The following is a 12,808-nucleotide window of genomic DNA, read 5'->3' on the forward strand; positions in this document are numbered from 1 at the left end:
TATGGGGGCACTAAGAAGGGGTATTTTATACTTGCAAATTATGGGGGACACTGAGGGCATCTACTGGGGCACTATATATGGGGCATTTTATACTGGTACATTATGAGGGGCACCAGGAGGAAGGGGGAAAGGAGCACTATGGGGGCATTTACTGGGTGCACTATATAGGGGTATTTTTTACTGGAACATTATGGGGACATTAGCTCAACTGGGGGCATTAATATTTTTTGTACTGGCACATTATAAGGAGAATTATTACTACTGGTGGGCTTTATTACTACTGGGGGTCTATGGGGAACATGATTACTAGTATGGGCACTATGAGAGCATTATTATTTCTGGGGCACAGTGGGGACATGTTGGGGGCACTGTGGGAGCACTATTACTGCCATGTGTGCTCTAGCAGAGAATTATTACTATTGGTGGGACTTTTGGGGGGCACTATTACTGTGGCGGCACCTTGGCACAGTATCAGCTTACCACAATTTTTTGGGGGGGACGTTATGTTTACACTATTAGTGTCAGGGGCACTATTTGCTGGGCGCAGTTATTTTAGGGCACTGTGTGCCAATAATTTTGATGGGGGGGCAATATCTGTGTGGTACTAATATTATCAGGGGTTTATCTGTTTCTGCAGTATAATATTGGGGAGCACAGTGGCACAGTATTGGGGGTGGTAGGATGATTAGTCCAGAAGATGGGAGGATGATGGAAAAGTAGTAAACTAAGATTTTTATTTTTGTCAAACTGAAATGGCTGAAAAATGGTGGCCTGGTATGAAAGGAGAAGATGAGGAAAGAGAACATCTACATCAAAGGAGACGTCACTGGATGTAAGAGGTATGGGGCGCTGTATTACCCTGTATGTTCTGTAGTGATGGGAGGGTGGATATAGTATTTGCCCCACCCTGCAGCATCCTGGCCCCAGACTTCAGGTCACACTGCGTGTTCTAAATTCTGGGGGCTCACACCCATCTACTACATTATCTGTACTCAGAGAATTATCACTGTATTATCTGTGGTGTTACATAGGACTACTACATTATCTGTAAAAAGGGTCGTGGCCACATGTTGGGGGGGGGGGGCGGGCGCAATACTTGGCTTGCCCCCGATGCTGGCAACCCACGCTATGCCTCTGGGGGAGAACATACAAACTCCATGCAGATGTTGTCTTTGGTTGGATTCAAACCTAGGACCCCAGCGCTAACCACTGAGCCACTGTGCTGCTTTATAATGGAACTATCTGTGGATGTCGGACAAGAGACAGTGTTGAACAAATTTGACTAAGCTTTGCTTCCTGGGGGCAACTGATTAAATATTACTAACTTATATAACTGACTTTGCAATATCTTTTTACGTATCCCCTACTCTCACTTTTTAACAAGCGACAGCTAATCAGCCGGCAGTCGCGGACACTGGGGACAAAGTTATAAAGTGATGGCACACAGTAAGACGCACAATACTAAAAGAGACCTGGAGAGATACTCAGCTCAAAGTTATGCATGGAGCTATTTTTGCCTTTAACCTACTCTACGACACCTGGACATCACTCACTATTAGGGATGAGCGAACTCGAACTGTATAGTTCGGGTTCGTACCGAATTTTGGGGTGTCCGTGACACGGACCCGAACCCGGACATTTTCGTAAAAGTCCGGGTTCGGGTTCGGTGTTCGTCGCTTTCTTGGCGCTTTTGTGACGCTTTCTTGGCGCTTTTTGAAAGGCTGCAAAGCAGCCAATCAACAAGCGTCATACTACTTGCCCCAAGAGGCCATCACAGCCATGCCTACTATTGGCATGGCTGTGATTGGCCAGAGCACCATGTGACCCAGCCTCTATTTAAGCTGGAGTCACATAGCGCCGCCCGTCACTCTGCTCTGATTAGCGTAGGGAGAGGTTGCGGCTGCGACAGTAGGGCGAGATTAGGCAGATTAACTCCTCCAAAGGACTTGATTAACTGATCGATCTGCAGCTGTGGATCATTGAGCTGCTGATCCTCAATTGCTCACTGTTTTTAGGCTGCCCAGACCGTTTGTCAGTCACATTTTTCTGGGGTGATCGGCGGCCATTTTGTGTCTTGTGGTGCGCCAGCACAAGCTGCGACCAAGTGCATTTAACCCTCAATGGTGTGGTTGTTTTTTGGCTAAAGCCTACATCAGGGTGAAGCTGTCACACCAAGTGCATTTAACCAGCAATAGTCTGTTCATTTTTTGGCCATATACAAAATCAGGGGCAAGCTGCGCCTGTCACCAAGTGCATTTAACCCTCAATGGTGTGGTTGTTTTTTGGCTAAAGCCTACATCAGGGTGAAGCTGTCACACCAAGTGCATTTAACCAGCAATAGTCTGTTCATTTTTTGGCCATATACAAAATCAGGGGCAAGCTGCGCCTGTCACCAAGTGCATTTAACCCTCAATGGTGTGGTTGTTTTTTGGCTAAAGCCTACATCAGGGTGAAGCTGTCACACCAAGTGCATTTAACCAGCAATAGTCTGTTCATTTTTTGGCCATATACAAAATCAGGGGCAAGCTGCGCCTGTCACCAAGTGCATTTAACCCTCAATGGTGTGGTTGTTTTTTGGCTAAAGCCTACATCAGGGTGAAGCTGTCACACCAAGTGCATTTAACCAGCAATAGTCTGTTCATTTTTTGGCCATATACAAAATCAGGGGCAAGCTGCGCCTGTCACCAAGTGCATTTAACCCTCAATGGTGTGGTTGTTTTCTGGCTAAAGCCTACATCAGGGTGAAGCTGTCACACCAAGTGCATTTAACCAGCAATAGTCTGTTTATTTTTTGGCCATATACTACATCAGGGGCAAGCTGCGCCCGTCACCAAGTGCATTTAACCCTCAGTAGTGTGGTTGGTCAAGCTGTGACACCAAGTGCATTTAACCAGCAATAGTCTGTTCATTTTTTGGCCATATACTACATCAGGGGCAAGCTGCGCCCGTCACCAAGTGCATTTAACCAGCAATAGTGTGGTTATTTTTTGGCCATATCCCAGTCTAATTCTGTCACTAAATCCATACCGGTCACCCAGCGCCTAAATACTAGGCCTCAAATTTATATCCCGCTAAATCTCTCGTTACCGCTGTCCTGTTGTAGCTGGGAAAGTTATTTAGTGTCCGTCAAAGCACATTTTTTGTTCTGGGTTGAAATACAATTCCCAATTTAGCAATTTCATAATTTAGTGGTTTCTGCTATATCAGAGCTATTTGAAATCTATCCCTAAAAGGGTATATAATATTCAAGGTGCACATTGGGTCATTCAGAATAACTTCACACACACCCGCTACTGTGTATTTCCAAGTCTAATTCTGTCACTAAACCCATACCTGTCACCCAGCGCCTAAATACTAGGCCTCAAATTTATATCCTGCTAAATCTCTCGTTACCGCTGTCCTGTTGTAGCTGGGAAAGTTATTTAGTGTCCGTCAAAGCACATTTTTTGTTCTGGGTTGAAATACAATTCCCAATTTAGCAATTTCATAATTTAGTGGTTTCTGCTATATCAGAGCTATTTGAAATCTATCCCTAAAAGGGTATATAATATTCAAGGTGCACATTGGGTCATTCAGAATAACTTCACACACACCCGCTACTGTGTATTTCCAAGTCTAATTCTGTCACTAAACCCATACCTGTCACCCAGCGCCTAAATACTAGGCCTCAAATTTATATCCTGCTAAATCTCTCGTTACCGCTGTCCTGTTGTAGCTGGGAAAGTTATTTAGTGTCCGTCAAAGCACATTTTTTGTTCTGGGTTGAAATACAATTCCCAATTTAGCAATTTCATAATTTAGTGGTTTCTGCTATATCAGAGCTATTTGAAATCTATCCCTAAAAGGGTATATAATATTCAAGGTGCACATTGGGTCATTCAGAATAACTTCACACACACCCGCTACTGTGTATTTCCAAGTCTAATTCTGTCACTAAACCCATACCTGTCACCCAGCGCCTAAATACTAGGCCTCAAATTTATATCCTGCTAAATCTCTCGTTACCGCTGTCCTGTTGTAGCTGGGAAAGTTATTTAGTGTCCGTCAAAGCACATTTTTTGTTCTGGGTTGAAATACAATTCCCAATTTAGCAATTTCATAATTTAGTGGTTTCTGCTATATCAGAGCTATTTGAAATCTATCCCTAAAAGGGTAGATCATATTGAAGGTGCACATAGGGTCATTCAGAATAACTTCACACACACCCGCTACTGTGTATTTCCAAGTCTAATTCTGTCACTAAACCCATACCTGTCACCCAGCGCCTAAATACTAGGCCTCAAATTTATATCCTGCTAAATCTCTCGTTACCGCTGTCCTGTTGTAGCTGGGAAAGTTATTTAGTGTCCGTCAAAGCACATTTTTTGTTCTGGGTTGAAATACAATTCCCAATTTAGCAATTTCATAATTTAGTGGTTCCTGCTATATCAGAGCTATTTGAAATCTATCCCAAAAAGGGTATATAATATTCAAGGTGCACATAGGGTCATTCAGAATAACTTCACACACACCCTCTACTGTGTATTTCCAAGTCTAATTCTGTCACTAAACCCATACCTGTCACCCAGCGCCTAAATACTAGGCCTCAAATTTATATCCTGCTAAATCTCTCGTTACCGCTGTACTGTTGTTGCTGGGCAAGATATTTAGTGTCCGTCAAAGCACATTTTTTGTTCTGGGTTGAAATACAATTCCCAATTTAGCAATTTCATAATTTAGTGGTTCCTGCTATATCAGAGCTATTTGAAATCTATCCCAAAAAGGGTATATAATATTCAAGGTGCACATAGGGTCATTCAGAATAACTTCACACACACGCTTCTGTGCATTTCCAAGTCTAATTCTGTCACTAAATCCATACCGGTCACCCAGCGCCTAAATACTAGGCCTCAAATTTATATCCCGCTGAATTTGAATACAATACATTGGGCCAAATAATATATTTGTTGTTGTGGTGAACCATAACAATGAGAAAAACATCTAGTAAGGGACGCGGACGTGGACATGGTCGTGGTGGTGTTAGTGGACCCTCTGGTGCTGGGAGAGGACGTGGCCGTTCTGCCACATCCACACGTCCTAGTGTACCAACTACCTCAGGTCCCAGTAGCCGCCAGAATTTACAGCGATATATGGTGGGGCCCAATGCCGTTCTAAGGATGGTAAGGCCTGAGCAGGTACAGGCATTAGTCAATTGGGTGGCCGACAGTGGATCCAGCACGTTCACATTATCTCCCACCCAGTCTTCTGCAGAAAGCGCACAGATGGCGCCTGAAAACCAACCCCATCAGTCTGTCACATCACCCCCATGCATACCAGGGAAACTGTCTCAGCCTCAAGTTATGCAGCAGTCTCTTATGCTGTTTGAAGACTCCGCTGGCAGGGTTTCCCAAGGGCATCCACCTAGCCCTTCCCCAGCGGTGAAAGACATAGAATGCACTGACGCACAACCACTTATGTTTCCTGATGATGAGGACATGGGAATACCACCTCAGCATGTCTCTGATGATGACGAAACACAGGTGCCAACTGCTGCGTCTTTCTGCAGTGTGCAGACTGAACAGGAGGTCAGGGATCAAGACTGGGTGGAAGACGATGCAGGGGACGATGAGGTCCTAGACCCCACATGGAATGAAGGTCGTGCCACTGACTTTCACAGTTCGGAGGAAGAGGCAGTGGTGAGACCGAGCCAACAGCGTAGCAAAAGAGGGAGCAGTGGGCAAAAGCAGAACACCCGCCGCCAAGAGACTCCGCCTGCTACTGACCGCCGCCATCTGGGACCGAGCACCCCAAAGGCAGCTTCAAGGAGTTCCCTGGCATGGCACTTCTTCAAACAATGTGCTGACGACAAGACCCGAGTGGTTTGCACGCTGTGCCATCAGAGCCTGAAGCGAGGCATTAACGTTCTGAACCTGAGCACAACCTGCATGACCAGGCACCTGCATGCAAAGCATGAACTGCAGTGGAGTAAACACCTTAAAACCAAGGAAGTCACTCAGGCTCCCCCTGCTACCTCTTCTGCTGCTGCCGCCTCGGCCTATTCTGCTGCTGCCGCCTCGGCCTCTTCCTCCGCCTCTGGAGGAACGTTGGCACCTGCCGCCCAGCAAACAGGGGATGTACCACCAACACCACCACCACCACCTCCGTCACCAAGCGTCTCAACCATGTCACACGCCAGCGTTCAGCTCTCCATCTCACAAACATTTGATAGAAAGCGTAAATTCCCACCTAGCCACCCTCGATCCCTGGCCCTGAATGCCAGCATTTCTAAACTACTGGCCTATGAAATGCTGTCATTTAGGCTGGTGGACACAGACAGCTTCAAACAGCTCATGTCGCTTGCTGTCCCACAGTATGTTGTTCCCAGCCGGCACTACTTCTCCAAGAGAGCCGTGCCTTCCCTGCACAACCAAGTATCCGATAAAATCAAGTGTGCACTGCGCAACGCCATCTGTAGCAAGGTCCACCTAACCACAGATACGTGGACCAGTAAGCACGGCCAGGGACGCTATATCTCCCTAACTGCACACTGGGTAAATGTAGTGGCAGCTGGGCCCCAGGCGGAGAGCTGTTTGGCGCACGTCCTTCCGCCGCCAAGGATCGCAGGGCAACATTCTTTGCCTCCTGTTGCCACCTCCTCCTTCTCGGCTTCCTCCTCCTCTTCTTCCACCTGCTCATCCAGTCAGCCACACACCTTCACCACCAACTTCAGCACAGCCCGGGGTAAACGTCAGCAGGCCATTCTGAAACTCATATGTTTGGGGGACAGGCCCCACACCGCACAGGAGTTGTGGCGGGGTATTGAACAACAGACCGACGAGTGGTTGCTGCCGGTGAGCCTCAAGCCCGGCCTGGTGGTGTGTGATAATGGGCGAAATCTCGTTGCAGCTCTGGGACTAGCCAATTTGACGCACATCCCTTGCTTGGCGCATGTGCTGAATTTGGTGGTGCAGAAGTTCATTCACAACTACCCCGACATGTCAGAGCTGCTGCATAAAGTGCGGGCCGTCTGTTCGCGCTTCCGGCGTTCACATCCTGCCGCTGCTCGCCTGTCTGCGCTACAGCGTAACTTCGGCCTTCCCGCTCACCGCCTCATATGCGACGTGCCCACCAGGTGGAACTCCACCTTGCACATGCTGGACAGACTGTGCGAGCAGCAGCAGGCCATAGTGGAGTTTCAGCTGCAGCACGCACGGGTCAGTCGCACTACAGAACAGCACCACTTCACCACCAATGACTGGGCCTCCATGCGAGACCTGTGTGCCCTGTTGCGCTGTTTCGAGTACTCCACCAACATGGCCAGTGGCGATGACACCGTTATCAGCGTTACAATACCACTTCTATGTCTCCTTGAGAAAACACTTAGGGCGATGATGGAAGAGGAGGTGGCCCAGGAGGAGGAGGAGGAGGAGGAGGAAGAGGGGTCATTTTTAGCACTTTCAGGCCAGTCTCTTCGAAGTGACTCAGAGGGAGGTTTTTGGCAACAGCAGAGGCCAGGTACAAATGTGGCCAGCCAGGGCCCACTACTGGAGGACGAGGAGGACGAGGATGAGGAGGAGGTGGAGGAGGATGAGGATGAAGCATGGTCACAGCGGGGTGGCACCCAACGCAGCTCGGGTCCATCACTGGTGCGTGGCTGGGGGGAAAGGCAGGACGATGACGATACGCCTCCCACAGAGGACAGCTTGTCCTTACCCCTGGGCAGCCTGGCACACATGAGCGACTACATGCTGCAGTGCCTGCGCAACGACAGCAGAGTTGCCCACATTTTAACCTGTGCGGACTACTGGGTTGCCACCCTGCTGGATCCACGCTACAAAGACAATGTGCCCACCTTACTTCCTGCACTGGAGCGTGATAGGAAGATGCGCGAGTACAAGCGCACGTTGGTAGACGCGCTACTGAGAGCATTCCCAAATGTCACAGGGGAACAAGTGGAAGCCCAAGGCCAAGGCAGAGGAGGAGCAAGAGGTCGCCAAGGCAGCTGTGTCACGGCCAGCTCCTCTGAGGGCAGGGTTAGCATGGCAGAGATGTGGAAAACTTTTGTCAACACGCCACAGCTAACTGCACCACCACCTGATACGCAACGTGTTAGCAGGAGGCAACATTTCACTAACATGGTGGAACAGTACGTGTGCACACCCCTCCACGTACTGACTGATGGTTCGGCCCCATTCAACTTCTGGGTCTCTAAATTGTCCACGTGGCCAGAGCTAGCCTTTTATGCCTTGGAGGTGCTGGCCTGCCCGGCAGCCAGCGTTTTGTCTGAACGTGTATTCAGCACGGCAGGGGGCGTCATTACAGACAAACGCAGCCGCCTGTCTACAGCCAATGTGGACAAGCTGACGTTCATAAAAATGAACCAGGCATGGATCCCACAGGACCTGTCCGTCCCTTGTCCAGATTAGACATTAACTACCTCCCCATAACCATATATTATTGGACTCCAGGGCACTTCCTCATTCAATCCTATTTTTATTTTCATTTTACCATTATATTGCAAGGCTACCCAAAGTTGAATGAACCTCTCCTCTGCCTGTGTGCTAGGCCTAAATATATGCCAATGGATTGTTGCAGTGGTGGCTGACGTGAAGCCTCATTCTCTGCTATGACATGCAGACTGATTCTCTGGTGACATGAAGCCAGATTGTCTGTTACGGGACCTCTCTCCTCTGCCTGGGTGCTGGGCCTGAATTTATGACAATGGACTGTTGCAGTGGTGGCTGACGTGAAGCCTGATTCTCTGCTATGACATGCAGACTGATTCTCTGCTGACATGAAGCCAGATCCTCTGTTACGGGACCTCTCTCCTCTGCCTGGGTGCTGGGCCTAAATTTATGAAAATGGACTGTTGCAGTGGTGGGTGACGTGAAGCCTCATTCTCTGCTATGACATGCAGACTGATTCTCTGCTGACATGAAGCCAGATTGTCTGTTACGGGACCTCTCTCCTCTGCCTGGGTGCTGGGCCTAAATATCTGACAATGGACTGTTGCATTGGTGGCTGACGTGAAGCCTGATTCTCTGCTATGATATGAAGACTGATTCTCTGCTGACATGAAGCCAGATTGTCTGTTACGGGACCTCTCTCCTCTGCCTGTGTGCTAGGCCTAAATATATGCCAATGGATTGTTGCAGTGGTGGCTGACGTGAAGCCTGATTCTCTGCTATGACATGCAGACTGATTCTCTGGTGACATGAAGCCAGATCCTCTGTTACGGGACCTCTCTCCTCTGCCTGGGTGCTGGGCCTAAATTTATGAAAATGGACTGTTGCAGTGGTGGGTGACGTGAAGCCTGATTCTCTGCTATGACATGCAGACTGATTCTCTGGTGACATGAAGCCAGATCCTCTGTTACGGGACCTCTCTCCTCTGCCTGGGTGCTGGGCCTAAATTTATGAAAATGGACTGTTGCAGTGGTGGGTGACGTGAAGCCTCATTCTCTGCTATGACATGCAGACTGATTCTCTGCTGACATGAAGCCAGATCGTCTGTTACGGGACCTCTCTCCTCTGCCTGGGTGCTGGGCCTAAATTTATGAAAATGGACTCTTACAGTGGTGGGTGACGTGAAGCCTGATTCTCTGCTATGACATGAAGACTGATTCTCTGCTGACATGAAGCCAGATCCTCTGTTACGGGACCTCTCTCCTCTGCCTGGGTGCTGGGCCTAAATATCTGACAATGGACTGTTGCATTGGTGGCTGACGTGAAGCCTGATTCTCTGCTATGATATGAAGACTGATTCTCTGCTGACATGAAGCCAGATTGTCTGTTACGGGACCTCTCTCCTCTGCCTGTGTGCTAGGCCTAAATATATGCCAATGGATTGTTGCAGTGGTGGCTGACGTGAAGCCTGATTCTCTGCTATGACATGCAGACTGATTCTCTGGTGACATGAAGCCAGATCCTCTGTTACGGGACCTCTCTCCTCTGCCTGGGTGCTGGGCCTAAATTTATGAAAATGGACTGTTGCAGTGGTGGGTGACGTGAAGCCTGATTCTCTGCTATGACATGCAGACTGATTCTCTGGTGACATGAAGCCAGATCCTCTGTTACGGGACCTCTCTCCTCTGCCTGGGTGCTGGGCCTAAATTTATGAAAATGGACTGTTGCAGTGGTGGGTGACGTGAAGCCTCATTCTCTGCTATGACATGCAGACTGATTCTCTGCTGACATGAAGCCAGATTGTCTGTTACGGGACCTCTCTCCTCTGCCTGGGTGCTGGGCCTGAATTTATGACAATGGACTGTTGCAGTGGTGGCTGACGTGAAGCCTGATTCTCTGCTATGATATGAAGACTGATTCTCTGCTGACATGAAGCCAGATTGTCTGTTACGGGACCTCTCTCCTCTGCCTGGGTGCCGGGGCCTAAATATCTGAGAATGGACTGTTCCAGTGGTGGGTAACGGGAAGCCAGATTCTCTGCTATGATATGAAGACTGATTCTCTGCTGACATGAAGCCAGATTGTCTGTTACGGGACCTCTCTCCTCTGCCTGGGTGCTGGGCCTAAATTTATGAAAATGGACTCTTACAGTGGTGGGTGACGTGAAGCCTGATTCTCTGCTATGACATGAAGACTGATTCTCTGCTGACATGAAGCCAGATTGTCTGTTACGGGACCTCTCTCCTCTGCCTGGGTGCCGGGGCCTAAATATCTGAGAATGGACTGTTCCAGTGGTGGGTGACGGGAAGCCAGATTCTCTGCTATGGAACCTCTCTCCAATTGATTTTGGTTAATTTTTATTTATTTAATTTTTATTTTAATTAATTTCCCTATCCACATTTGTTTGCAGGGGATTTACCTACATGTTGCTGCCTTTTGCAGCCCTCTAGCCCTTTCCTGGGCTGTTTTACAGCCGTTTTAGTGCCGAAAAGTTTGGGTCCCCATTGACTTCAATGGGGTTCGGGTTCGGGACGAAGTTCGGATCGGGTTCGGATCCCGAACCCGAACATTTCCGGGATGTTCGGCCGAACTTCTCGAACCCGAACATCCAGGTGTTCGCTCAACTCTACTCACTATCCCAAATGTCAAGAACCCAATACCAACCTATATCACAGCCTCTGGGGCTGTAGGGAGACTGAGATGTTTTGGTCACAGGTGATTTGAATGATTGCTAGACTATGGAGATTAATAATCCCCTTGAAACTTGTGCCTTTTATTTTTCATCACTGGGGGACAATGGGGAGGCAGATGGCATGAGAGGTGGGAACTTGCCTCTCCTTTTTCACTCAGTTTGTCTAGTGGCAAAGAGATGGCTATTACAACATGAGCAACTCAATTGCCAAGTTGCAAATGTTTTTGAACCACTAAAGAGACTGCTTCATATTTAGACTAGGGATGAGCGAATCGACTTCGAATGAAACATCCGAAGTCGATTCGCATGAAACTTTGTTTCAATACTGTACGGAGCGAGCACTCCATACAGTATTACAATGTATTGGCTCCGATGAGCCAATACTAACTTCATAAATTGATTTCTACTGTAAAAAAAACATTTCCCGAACTCGGATTCCGAACCTGAGTTCAGGAAATGTTTTTTTACAGTAGAAAATAACTTCAGCTCATCGGAGCCAAGACATTCTAATACTGTACGGAGCGCTCCCTCTGTACATTATTGAAACAAAGCTTTTTGCGACTCGACTTCGTATGTTTCATCCCAAGTCGATTCGCTCATCCCTAGTAGAAAGAGAGAAAAAGACAAAAAGATATCTCACTTCTTTACAAAATGGAGGGTATTTATTTTGTCTCAGTCACCTGAGGAGGAGGTCACACAAGTAATGGCCCCATTTACGTTAACAGAATCTAATCTAGAGAAGCCGAAACGTACTTTGGGCCAACTGAGAATCACATAGTCTCACTCAAGAGCCATTACTAGGACGCTTCTCTAAAGGGACAAAGGAGATCTTAAAGTGCATCTGTCAGCAGATTTGTGCCTATGAAACTGGCTGATTATCACAGAGCACCTTCACTAGTATTAAACATAACTTTTACTAATATTAGTTAAAATTATCCCAAAAACGTGCCATTTATCAACTCCTATTGCAATCAGCATTGCTCTTTATAAGATACTGCGAATCCAGGATTTATTCCTATGTAATGTCTGGTTTTGTACTATATAATGCAAAATACATTAAAAAAAAATGCATTAAAAAACATCATCTATTATTCACAGTGAAGAGAAACTACAAAATTGAATGTTACATGGTTTTACATTTTTATTTAAAAAAATACAGTAAATTTAATTTTAGCATAGAATCTGCCAGTCACTTCTCCCCTTAGATCAGTGGTTCTCAACCTTTCTAAAGCCGTGACCCCTTAATATAGTTCCTCATGTTGTGGTGACCCCCAACCATTACATTTTTTTCCTTGCTACGTCATAACTAATTTTGCTACTGTTATGAATTGTAATGTAAATATCTGATATGCAGGATGTATTTTTATTGCTACAAATTGAACATAATTAAAGCAGAGTAATTAATCACAAAGACAAAATGTTGGGTACCCCTCAAATAAATAAATCAGTGGTGCTTCAAGTCCCCCCCAAATAAATAAATCAGAAGTGCTCAGGGTCCCCCAAATAAATAAATCAGCGGGGCTTCAGGTCTCCCCCAAATAAATAAATCAGCGGTGCTCAGGGTACCCCCAAATAAATAAATCAGTGGTGCATCAGGTTTCCCCCAAATAAATAAATCAGTGGTGCATCAGGTTTCCCCCAAATAAATAAATCAGTGGTGCATCAGGTTTCCCCCAAATAAATAAATCAGAAGTGCTCAGGGTCCCCCAAATAAATAAATCAGAAGTGCTCA

The sequence above is a fragment of the Bufo gargarizans genome, chromosome 3 (assembly GCF_014858855.1).
Source record: "Bufo gargarizans isolate SCDJY-AF-19 chromosome 3, ASM1485885v1, whole genome shotgun sequence".
NCBI lineage: Eukaryota > Metazoa > Chordata > Amphibia > Anura > Bufonidae > Bufo > Bufo gargarizans.